Here is a 12,136-nt window from a genome sequence, read left to right as displayed (position 1 = left end):
TCCATTTATATATATTATTTATTTTGTAATTATAAAAAGAAACAAATTTAACTAAATTTTAAATCATGTTGAATATATTAAAAAAGAATGCTTGCATCGAATTCTGTATTTCTTGCATGAAAGCAAGCAAGTGCTGCCGGTTGCATAAATGGCCAGGCGCTCGCAAGTTTGCTTGTCGATATTGCTTGAAGTTGAAATAAAGTGCAGGTTATGGCTTCGTACCTGATAAATATTTTAAGGTGAGGTTTCAAAAATCTGAACTTCTTAATTTTTTTAGTGTTTTTATTCTCGAAAATTATTATTTGCCCAAATATGCAAGGTAAATGGCCCGCGAGCCGTGAGCATCTTAATCAGTTCTATGAAAAGCCTATCAAGTGCATCCACCGGTGCGCAGAATTACACAGATGTTGTGCGTGTCTCCGCAGCCTAACCGAATTAATCTCTTTTTCCAGACGCAAATTAACGGCACTTGAAAAGCACCGCGCGCGGATAAAAGTGAAGCGGAAGAAAGTGACTGTCAATTTCGGCGTGTGTGCGCGTTCATATTTGGTCCATCATCTCGCTCAGCAGCGGCCAATTTAGGGACTGCACGCTGTTGTGTTGTGTGCAGCTCCAAACACAATGAAGCGGATTCACTGTTATACAAAATGACTCGTTGGAAAAATAAACTCGAGTATATAAAAATTCCATTTCGCACAACAAGTGGGGTGTCAACAAGTTAAATAGCAATTCTGCGGTCGCAGAGCAACAATTTTTGATCTTTTGTGACGTTTAAGGCGATTACGCGTCCTAGAGCACGAGTTTCTTATTACAGTTTGCTAATCTCCTTTCGGTTTTAGCTTCTCAGAACTCGCGCAGAGCAAAGAGATTCCTTCCACAATGATTAAGTCAACAGGTCCATCATCTCGACAGTGACTCTTTCTTAGGAGAAAATTGTATTTTTTTTTATACTCTTCTGTCCTCAGCTGGTTTGAAATAATGGAGAGTAAATATATAGCGTCGCCGTCCATCTCTCAAAGCAAAAAAGACGCCAAAAGTTTAATTCTATTTTAAGACCGAGGAATGCAGGAAGTATAAAAAGAGCTGGTTTTAAATGTAATATAACAAGATTGGCAAAAGTGCTTATAGAAAAAATTTGAAATTAAAGCAAAAATTATTGATACTATTTGCCACCTTTTTTTCAAAGCTGAATAACTATTCTTTTTATCCCCGTCTCTTCAGGCAAAAATACATAACTTCGTTTCTCACTACAAATTTTAATTATAGAATTTTCCTAAATTTTAGCCAATATCCATGTAATTCCATTTTTAGATTATTTACTATGAAAATATTAATATTTTAATTAAATTGCTTCAGATGAACTTATGAACAGCAGTAAAAAAGCACTGAAATAAGCAGTCTGATTTGTGAATGATGCCGATTATCCCTGCAAACCTCAACAAACAAGTTAATTAAAAAAAATCGCAGATCGTTTTCTTAATCTGTTAATAGCATAATCACCGATTATCCTATCTTATAGGTCGGTGCTATTATACAATTAATGCGAAAACGTCTAATCAAATATGAACGATTCCACTGAAACGAACCACAAACGCATTAGCATCCTTGAACCTCCCATGTTAGTATTAATTTATGATTTTTCTATTCTTTGTTCCAAATAAAAACCAGTTCTGCAGATCAGAAAAATTACAACTTTCGATTTAAACCATCACTTAGAGTGAGTCATTAAGAATCATTTGCTAAAAAGGGCATATCATTACGTTTGTGTGCACCGGCGCCGCCGCTCGAAATTATTTTCCGCGTAAGCAATTTATTACTTGCCGCGGCCAGGGATGTAATTATGTGTGCGAGCTCGAGCCGATTCTTTTTTTCCAAAGCTGCTCAAACTAAAATATACAAGGCTCATTATTCGGCACCGAAAGACCCTTGGTGAATTTAATCAGATTTTTTATTCATCACCCAGCAGGACGTCAACAACTTGGCGATAATAATAATTCTTCGGAGCGCAATCACAGCACAAATAATTCGCTGATGGTCAACGCCCCGAACGGGGTTGTGGATAAATTCGACAGCTGTTGAGAGTATTTTTTGCTTGCATGTAATTGTGTGTCTTTTTTACCCGGCACATTTGAAAGTTAAGAAACGGGGAAATCTCAAAGCGAGACGATCGTGTATGCGCATATTTATTGCTTTAGTTTTTTGTCTTGATAATCGAGACGGATGTATAATAATACATAATTGACTTCATTTATTTATTTATTTTAAGTTTACAGCAGAATTTCTCGTTAACGTCCAACCTTTTTGCGTGTCGGTTATTGCAAGTCAGCTTCCGTTTCGCACTTTTGATTGGGATGGGAATATAATCTCCTGATGAGAAGTACAATTGAACAAAGATGAATACAAAATCCCAAAGGAGAATAATTTTTAATTTATTTATTTTGCTGTGAGATACAGAATTGAATTTTATTTATAAAAATGAGAAATGAGAATGATGAAAAAATTTTATAAGGGGTTAAAGCAAGTTTCTTTTAAATAACTCAAAATTTTTTTTAATATTTTTTATTAAATTAATGAAATAAATAAAAACAATAAATTAGGAGAATATACAATTTTTTTTACATAATAGAGCATTATTTAACTTTTAATTTTATAAACTTTTATTTTAAATTTTTCTACTATAAAAATAAAATCATATTGATTTCATAATTTGCTGTTTTTTTAATTTTAAAACAAAAATCATAATTTTGGCACTTCGTAAAGCAACAAACTTCCTGTTGGTATAAATTATTTCTACTCTCTGATGAGGACAAAAAACTAAAAAATGTGTAGATTCAGCACATAATAAATGAGCGGACAGTTTTTTTCTGTGTGTGCATTTCTCAATAGGACTGCAATGGTCCGAGCCATTTTGGAATTATTCCATAACGAGCGCCGCTTGAGTGCCGGCAAGCGGGGCAATCACCAGACAATCCACATCTCTCAAATTATCATTTCTCATTGTACGTGACGAGGTGCGTCAGTCCAAGAAGGAAAAGGAGATGAAGAAAGAAAGGTGTTTTGATTAAAGGCTGGCCCGCGGCGAAAATGAGTTTCTCTCTCTCTAGCGCGCGCCTTTGTTGGCCGCTGATTATTTGTGTTTGGCTGCGACGAGATGAGAAGGCCGCATCCTTGGAAGGTCGGAGCATCTGCGTGTGCGAAAGAATCCCGAGGACGTTGATCTCTCTGGCCGCCGCTGGCCGAATCGAAAACTAACTCTCAATAATTCGCGCGTCTGACTAAAAAAAAAACGAAAAGATATACACAAGCCGCAGAGAGAAAGAAAAACGGTAGATGCGAATCAATAGACGCCGTGCCAAACCGCAAATATGAAGAAAAATAAATCACAATAATAATGCAACTCGCTAGATTGGCCGGCCGGCGTGGGCGCTCTGGGCCTGTGAATGCTCACTGGCTTATGACACTGCACACATGCAATGTCCGGCTCGATCTGCTGCTGTGTGATATAACAGGACCGTCGATTACACCCGCACGGCTCCCACACACCGCGCATTTCGGCTGTGCACAAATATTGATTTTAATTTCATACACGGAAGTCTTGTGCTTTGAAAATCAACGACTATTGTCGACGCCTACGGCAGCAAGTAAGAGCAAGTTTTGATTTCAGTGAGTATGAAAATGAAATTTGCTTTTAAAGCCTGTGAGCTTGCTTAGTTGAATATTATTTTATCAACATCTATATAAGGAATGCAAAGTATCATTTTAATTTGATTATATTCCCACTGGTACAACCGATGTTATATTTTGATTTAAAAAATGTTCTTTAGCAACTTATAAGATACAATTATTTAACGTAGATGTTATTAATCTGCTTAAGATATTTGGTTATAATAAATTCTGTATAAAATGTGCGAGACTGGGTTATTTGATTATATTATTATTCTAGTAAATAGCACTAACAATCTTTTGTCTTTTGTCTGTTGCAAATGCAAGCTTAAATGAAAATAAAAACATAGTAAATAATATTTAAAATAATAAAAATTATTATTATATTATAATATTATGTTATTAAATTAATATTTTAATCTGCTTTTTACAAATAGAAATTAATTACTAGTAAATTAACTAAAAATTATGTTACTTTCCGTTTTAATTTTATTTCAGTCTATTTATTTATTTCTAATTTAGACGCTTGTATTTCTTGACAATAATGAAAATTGAACATTTTACATTAACACTTTATTGCTAATACCTTCAAATACTTATTTTATTACCATAAAAAATAGATAAAGACAGGAAAAATCATATTAGTCACTTTAAGTAAAAAAAGGCTAGAACAAAATTCACCCCTCCCAGCAACATTCTGCGGTCACGCAGCCACAAAAATTACACAGCTGCCCAAATCGTCTTCGCGGAAAAGGTGAAAAAATGTAAGTGTCCATTGAATACTTGAGGCTGTGCGCGAGAATGATTACATGGGTGCCGCAGGAAATTGAAAAATGATAATTGTATCGAATTTAATTTAATTTGCAGGTGACGCCCGTAGGAGGAAAAAATTATTTACAAGTAAATCGATCCTGCCAAGAACCACAGATGAGGAAAAACTTTAAGAAATTAAAATTTTGTGACTTTTCACAGCGACAATGAGCGCACAGGCTAGAAAGAAACGTATGTATTTTACAGCAAGACCCCTATTTTTACACTCGTGAGAGTTTTCATTTGAATTTTGACAGTCGTGAGCACCTGCCTCGCTATTAATTAGAGAGCTTTGCGATTATCTGACGCCTTATTAAAAATTACATGCAGATGTAATCATGGGCAGTGAGAGAGAAACAAAAGACGGCTAGAGCAGGAATGTTGAAGCGCAGGTGCTAAACGGTTTTTGTTTGATATAATTCGGCGTAAAATTCAGCAGTCACGTGAGAGTGCTTTTAGCATGTGAATGTGCCGCGGTTAGCCCGGATCTCACGCTTTTTCGGATTTTTTTTAGTGCGACTAGTGACATAATTTCATTTTGTTCTATTATTACGCACATTCGTCTCTCAAGATTCATTCAGCTCGGCTTCAATTTTACAACCAGACGCTGAACGAAATTCGAGGAAGACTCCAACTTTTTTTATTGCAGCTCGAGTTTTTATTTATGGCTCTTGGCTGGATCGAATTTTCCTCTCTTTTGGGGCGATTTGGCCAAAAATTATACTCAAACGCACGAGGATTTTATTGCTCCTTGCATGCTCTCTGCAATTATTAGAAGAGACGTCCTTGAGCATTTATTAGCAGCCCACTTTCGATGATGGAGAGGAAAATAGCCATAAAAGTATTTAGTTGCCGAATTATTGACTGCCGCGGCTCATCCTTGCGCATCCACGCCAGATTTAAAGATTTTATTTCTGTTTAACGAGCAGCGCATTCCGGATTCGGGCAGCATCCGCAGCGAGAGAGAGAGAGAGAGAGGAGCGTGCCAAATATTTATGGAGGAGCATCTCCATTTCGCAAACCGCAAGTCTATTGTTGCATTTTAAAGGATGAAAACAAACAGCACAAAAAAAGCAACACGGAAAATTATACCTTTGTGCGGATAGGATCAATTTTCTTGGATTTGGTTAGCTTTTGTGAAAGATGTAAAGTCGTTAAGTATTTTGAAAAAAATAAATAAAATAAAAACAGATAATTTTGTATGAAGTTCCGAATTCGAAATAAGATTAAATGTCAGTTTTGTGTAGAAGGTTGGTTTATATAAAAAAAATCAGATATAATTATCAGCAAAGAATGAAATCCTGAAAAAAAAAATTAGACATTTTTTCTCATTTTGTGCAAGAATATAACTAAAAATCCTAGTTCCTTTGGTCCACAACTTAAAAATTATTGATTGTTTAGAGAAACATCCATTACTGTTTATGTATTTCTCAATTTATGGCTATATTAAAACTAGGCCTACAATAACGCAATAAATTATAATTAAATTTGGAAAGATGTGAGCAACACTTTCAAAATAATTTAATTTCACGAGGCCATAAAACTTTGATTAGGGCCAAATCTAATGAAATATCTAACAAGCGATTTCTCCAAAAGGAGAAAATGACATCGAACTCTGATCCTCCAGTGGCTAACGAAAGGCCGATAAAACAAGGATGTACTACCTGTAAAGCACGACAGCGAGTCTCTCTCAATAGTTGCGCAGAGAAATGCTATAAATCCGCAGGAAAACGTGCTGGTGACCACGGCGGTGGCGGCGCGAGACTGCGAGTGCCATTCGGTTTCGCTTTACACCAAGTTGAGAAGAAAACGAGCTGGAGTGACCCATTAACCTGCTGGTCGCGAGAGTTATTATTCGCCTGTACATCTATCGCGTGTGGTCATCACTTTAATCCCCTTATTAACGCTCTCGAGCGATCCGATGAGTATTTTGCCTTTTGTGTAATGAGCGCGAGAGAGTACTTCGCGGTTTCTCTTATGACGCACTTTTTCGACTGATTTATCTCTCTTTCCAGAATAAAATATTGTCATTAGCTTTCCTTTGGTGGTTGACACTAAAAGAATTGACCTTTCGAAATTAATCATTATAATTAGCTTATTGTAGATAGTGATTATTGATTATTAAAAAAAAAAATGTTTTTATCACTTCCCATTAGATAATTATAATTATTGCCAATTGAACAGCAAACCAGAACCAATGATTTTTTAATCATAATTCTTTTATCAACATATAATACTAACATCTATATAAAAATATTTACATTATAGAAGTTTAAATATATATAAATAAAAATAAATGAAAGTATATTTTTGCAACATTTTTATAATAATTTATTAAAAAGTAATTAAAATACAGAAATAATAATAATTGTAAATAAATGTAATTGTAATTATTGTAAAAATAAAAATTTTAAACATTATTATTAAAAGTTTTATTTTTTTTAATATTATATATTTTATAAACTACATTAAAAAGTATAAATTTTAAAACTATAAGTAATTATTGTATCCTCTAATGCTATTTTATTTTTAATAAATTTGTTAAAGAAAATGCAAAGTCTTCAAAGTAACATATATGAAAATAATTCAATTAAAGTAATTTTCTTTTTTAATCTTATCGCACCTTTTCTAACTAAAATATGAAAACATATTTTATTATTCACTGTAAAATATTAAGTGATAAGTGATAATAATAATCTATATATAGATATTCTGTATTCAATTTACATCGTTTCTTTATTTTTTTTAAGAAGACAGAAATTTTTGTGGATTTCTGTGCTTCGCCACTCTCATACAACGGTGCATAATGATTTTCCGCGCGAGACATGCAATTAAATGTTGCGGCAAGATGTTTTCTCGCAGCTGTGATTAGACTCTAGAGCAGGATTATGATACGACACATTACTCATGCGGATATGCATCTTTACACGCGTGTATGTATTTAAACCTGCAGAAGTCGTCTCGTCAGACGATTTTTCCCACTTTTAAACTCGAGGATATATCATTTCCACGTCGGCGGAAAGTGTAACACACTAACTCGGTTCTCATCTCTCATATCATTATGTGAGCGAATGAGTTCACTTCTCTAAGTCGAAACTGTCATGAATGGGGGCAAAACACGCTATGAAAAGTGGTGATTTTTTGTTGGCCAACGAGAGTCATCGCCGACATGTGATAGAGAGAGACGAGATTTTCTAGTTTTTCTTCCCATTGTACGTGGAGAGACGAAGAGAAATTGAAAACGAGGCCAATTTTGCTCACAATAACCGCGTGTTTCAGTTTCGTGGAGATATCAACTCGCGAGATTGCGATTTTCGCACATACATGATTGTTTTTTTACCGAAAGAAAGTTTCGCCTTAATTAATTTTGCCGCCGACGCTTTCGTGACTAAATAGGGTCTTGACCCAGGAGATGCGAATGTTTAGACTTAAGTATTGCTTAGTTAAAAGCTTTTAAGTTAATTAATTTTTATCCATACAAATGCGAAATTTACATTGACGTCAGCGCCGGCCCCGTCAGTTCAAACAGCTTTTCAATTTTTTTTCAGGCAAACAGGTTTTTTTGTTTGAATTTAATTTATTTAATTAGAATTAAAAAATTAATGACAATTTTGGATTATTGATTTTGTAATACCGCACAAATTTTAACATGAAAAAATTTATCATTTATCCAATGAAAAATATAAATAAATAAAACCCGCAGAATCAAATTCGCCTAAAATTATTCATTTTGTTCCAGTATTGCGCATTTCACTGCTTCATTTTGGATCCTCTTTTTTGCAGGGTCCTTCTTGCACCCAAAGTTCAATCACTCTACCTCTAAATGGCTTTCCTGACCGACTCTCTGCTTACTAGGTAGGCGGTAAAAAGCAGAATTACAAAACGGCCATTCACGATTGACAGCAGGGTCGAGATCGAAGAGCAATGAAAGGCCGCTTGTATACTATCGGTGCAGACAGACAGCATCAATCTCTCCTATCACAGTTATTATTACATGAGCGGATTTCAATTACGCCCGGGCACAATACAATGGGCGGCCACGATGGAACGCACACGAAAATTAAATTAAATTCAAATGAGTGACCCAAATACGCGGGGCTATGTTTTCAGACAAAAATGTTGCTCCTGTGCGGCACAATAAAGAAAGAAAAAGGCTCGCCACCGCGAATGGTGTTATTATTCTCACGATTATTATCTCGCCAGAATTAATTTAACTCTTGACTTTGAAGCGCCCAAGAGCTGCTTCTCGCGCCTAACGGCGAAACTCGGCCTTTTCTTAGGAATTAAATTATAATCGGAATTAATTCCATTCGAACCATTCAATTGTAAATTTTCCTCAAGAAACACGTTAATTTCTTCATTAAAAAGATTGAGGCGAGGATGAGTTATGGTCTATGTGCAGGTGGGTGGTCAACGCTGCTCAATAATAAGCTGTACAGTTTCGGAGAAAACGTTACATCTTGATAAGAACAAATGGGAAGGATTTTTACCCGTGATTTATTGTTTTTACAGAGAGGAAAGTCTTTGTGTAGGCGAAAGAGCGAATTTGTGCGATAAGCGGCCTAACAATTCACGTCCCGCTGCTTCGGTATCTACATAATTAGACGTTAATGAGCTGTTAATCATACTGCCAAGTGGAATGTGACGTGCGTGGTCTCTCTTGGCTCTCTCTGCATTATCCAGCAAAGGAAAATACAAACAATGCGAATTCATAATTATGAAAAGAGGAAAAAAATACCAAATAAATAAATTTAATTATTCACTTCAGCTCTTTCAAAATTCTTTTAAAAATTATTAAAAGATTTTAACTCCATTACTATTCATCTTTTTAACTTGAAAAGTCAGACCACTAGCCTGTCCTTTTCTTTTATTTGCTTATCATTGCAAAAAAACTGCATTCTCAAACAAAGGGTCATTTTCACTTTTGCTCCACATAATAGTTTTTCTCCACCTCAATCAAGTGCCAATTAACCTTTTGTACAGGAGCAGAGTTTGCTTGTTCTGCATATCAAGTGAGGGCATGGCATTGAAACCGTTTAACCGTGAATAACAAACAAAGCAAACTGTCATTTCTCCTTTCACTGCTGGATCCCTTCTTTCTTCAAAATTCGGAAAAAGCGGATGACAATTTCCACGCCTCTGTCCATTTCTCTCTCTCCAATTTTTTGCCCGCTTCGTCTCTCGCTTGCAAATATAGTGCCTCTCATTTTTGGCGTGTTTACAAAGCAGAAAAGTAAGTCATTTGCTTCTGAGCGGGCAAAAAAGGCACCGATTCTGATTGAAAGCGCGCATGTTCGGCTCCAATGCTCTTGGTCAAAAACGAGCAAGAAGCGAATATTTTTATTTCGCAGCATTATTTGCTCTCAACTGTCTCTCTCTTTTTGTATTAAGCGATTTGAGCATGTGACGCCACGCCGAGTACTGTTACCCTGCGTAAATACTGTAATTAAAGTCCGGCGGGGCGGAGGAAGACACGGATAATTGCCGTGTAGAATGTTGCTATTATTGAGATTGAAGAGCGCGATTTCGTTGTTTTTGCATAACTCGGAACGAGCAGCGTACGTGCTTAGTTGCGAAGCCGCACAGTTTTGGATTCGCAATTAATTAATTGTGAACTTCCTTAAAAAAAAACCGATAATGATAGCAGAAGCAGATTGATAATTTTAGATTGTGTATCAAAAATTTTGAAGCTTTTAATTTTATTTGAATTTTTATCATCTGGAAGTTTTTGAATCAATAAGAAAGTTTTTAATTCGCTGCACAAGAAATGAATATGTGAAATGGACAAAAGTTCAACGTCAATTCTGCCAGGATAAAAATTCACAATCTACCTGAAGGCAGGTCAGAACTTGTATATTTAACTTCTTAGATAAGCTAGGTCAAAATTAAATAATTGATGGTTTGATTCCATTCCAGTTGTTATCGTTCCATCTTTGGTCCTCCTCTAACAACTCCATCTACAAATTCGCCTTATCTAGCAATATGTGCACAATGAGTTCGGTATAGCCGAGGAAACGCAGGAAAAGCATTAATTATACTTGGTCGGTGATTTTTGCACCGAGATCCCGCAATGCGCGTGTTTCCTGCGGCGATTTCGAATGGATTTGGGTTATTTGAGTCGGAGGCAGATTACCCTCTTGTTCTTGTGCAGCAATGTGTGGTCCTGCAGGCGTGCAGAATAATTCAGGCGGAGGAACCGTACTCCGAGAGAGATAGAGCAACTTATTCCGCGATATCGATCAATCAGTTTCGAATTAAATCCTTCCTTTCGTGCGCCCAAGAAACGAAATTCAATTAGAGCTTTTGATTTATAACGCCTTCGCTCCAACCGCCGAGAGAAAGATAAATTTAATTTATTGTGACCACCTCGATGCTGCTCATGCAGACAGCGAGAAATGTATGTAAGCGGAAAAGTGATTCTGCGCTTTTTTTCACTGAGAGAGATAAAAATGAGCATTGATCGAGAAGAGGCGATTATGAAAGGTGCACGCCGGATTTTGTTGGATATAATGCGCTTTTGATTTTGGTCCTTGTTCTTTCTGGAGGTAAAATTGTCAAACAGCAGTTAGCGTGAATTGTTATTAAGGCAGCTAGCCATATGCCAGACTTTAGATTGTTACACAATTGTGTATGAATATTTTAATGGAAAATTATATTACATGTGACATAATTTTTTCATAAATCGACTGAATGGTGTTAACAAACTCTTCCATTTTCTTTTGCTTTGATGATTATACTGAAATAATATGAAGCTTCATGATATATTTAAAAATAACTTAGAATTTAAATTTAAAGAATAGGAACAGAAATACCAGTACGTAATTATAAACATTTTGCCAAGTTAAAAAAAAGATAAAAAATATTATTTATAAAATAACAAATAATTAAATAATTTAAAAATTTATTTATAAAAAACTAAACAAAATAAACTAAAATTTATAATTATAAAATATTATTTATTAAACTTTAAAATTAAAAACTTTTCATGGCGCTATAAAATTTCTACTTTTTCCTCCAAAGCTGCGAAAAGAGACATCATTTCAGGTAGAATAGTTTTTATAAAAATGGCACCTCTGAGCAACAATGCATTTCAATTTTCCGACACGCATTTCACGCCCGATTTTTTTTCTCCAACCTTTTGGCACACCTTTGAGGCGTCTGGGAACGATTCAATCACAATCCATCGTCGATTCCGCATTTTCCCATCGCTCGTCTCGAGCAGAATTTTACTGAGCGGTACTTTGCTCCGCAAATCAGATAATCTGAAGAGAGGGTGTACCTTTCTTTTCCTATGTGTTGATTTTTGCACCGATTGTTGGTCCTATAAAAAGCAGACACCAATTACGAATATATTGATTGAATGAAAGCCCGTTACAGTTGCAAAGAGAATAATGCACTTCTTCGATTGCCGCATTTCCTGGAACAGCGTGCTCGAACAAAAAAGTGCTTGTGTGACTTGGCTCACGATCGTACGTTTCATTTGCAAAAGTCATTCTGGTGCACCCGACTTGTCCGTCATATTCAACCTGGATTGTGTCCAAACTAAAGTGCATCAAGAGGTACGTATGGAATAAAAATAGATGAGTCTGCCAATAATATCTTGTTCCTGGTTTGACACATACAAGTAAGAATCATGGATTCTTTTTTAAATTAATACTTTATA

At 35.5% G+C, this 12,136-nt stretch overlaps 1 protein-coding gene across 2 annotated transcripts in view; it reads right to left on the bottom strand.

Annotated features, from left to right (window-relative positions):
• The window catches only part of LOC132196948 (uncharacterized), a 29,045-nt gene that overhangs the window by 1,438 nt on the left and 15,471 nt on the right, over nucleotides 1-12,136 (bottom strand). Inside the window, exon 1 of one of the 2 annotated variants that reach the window (XM_059619917.1) lies at nucleotides 6,138-6,292. The exons of the other annotated variant lie outside the window; for it this stretch is intronic. The gene's annotated coding sequence lies outside the window, so the exon portion shown is untranslated. Of the gene's footprint in view, nucleotides 1-6,137; nucleotides 6,293-12,136 lie in introns of those variants that run through there. 2 annotated transcript variants of the gene reach the window in all.

The sequence above is a fragment of the Neocloeon triangulifer genome, unplaced genomic scaffold (assembly GCF_031216515.1).
Source record: "Neocloeon triangulifer isolate White Clay Creek 2 clone unplaced genomic scaffold, ASM3121651v1 ptg000012l, whole genome shotgun sequence".
NCBI lineage: Eukaryota > Metazoa > Arthropoda > Insecta > Ephemeroptera > Baetidae > Neocloeon > Neocloeon triangulifer.
This window is presented reverse-complemented; position numbering and strand designations above follow the sequence as displayed.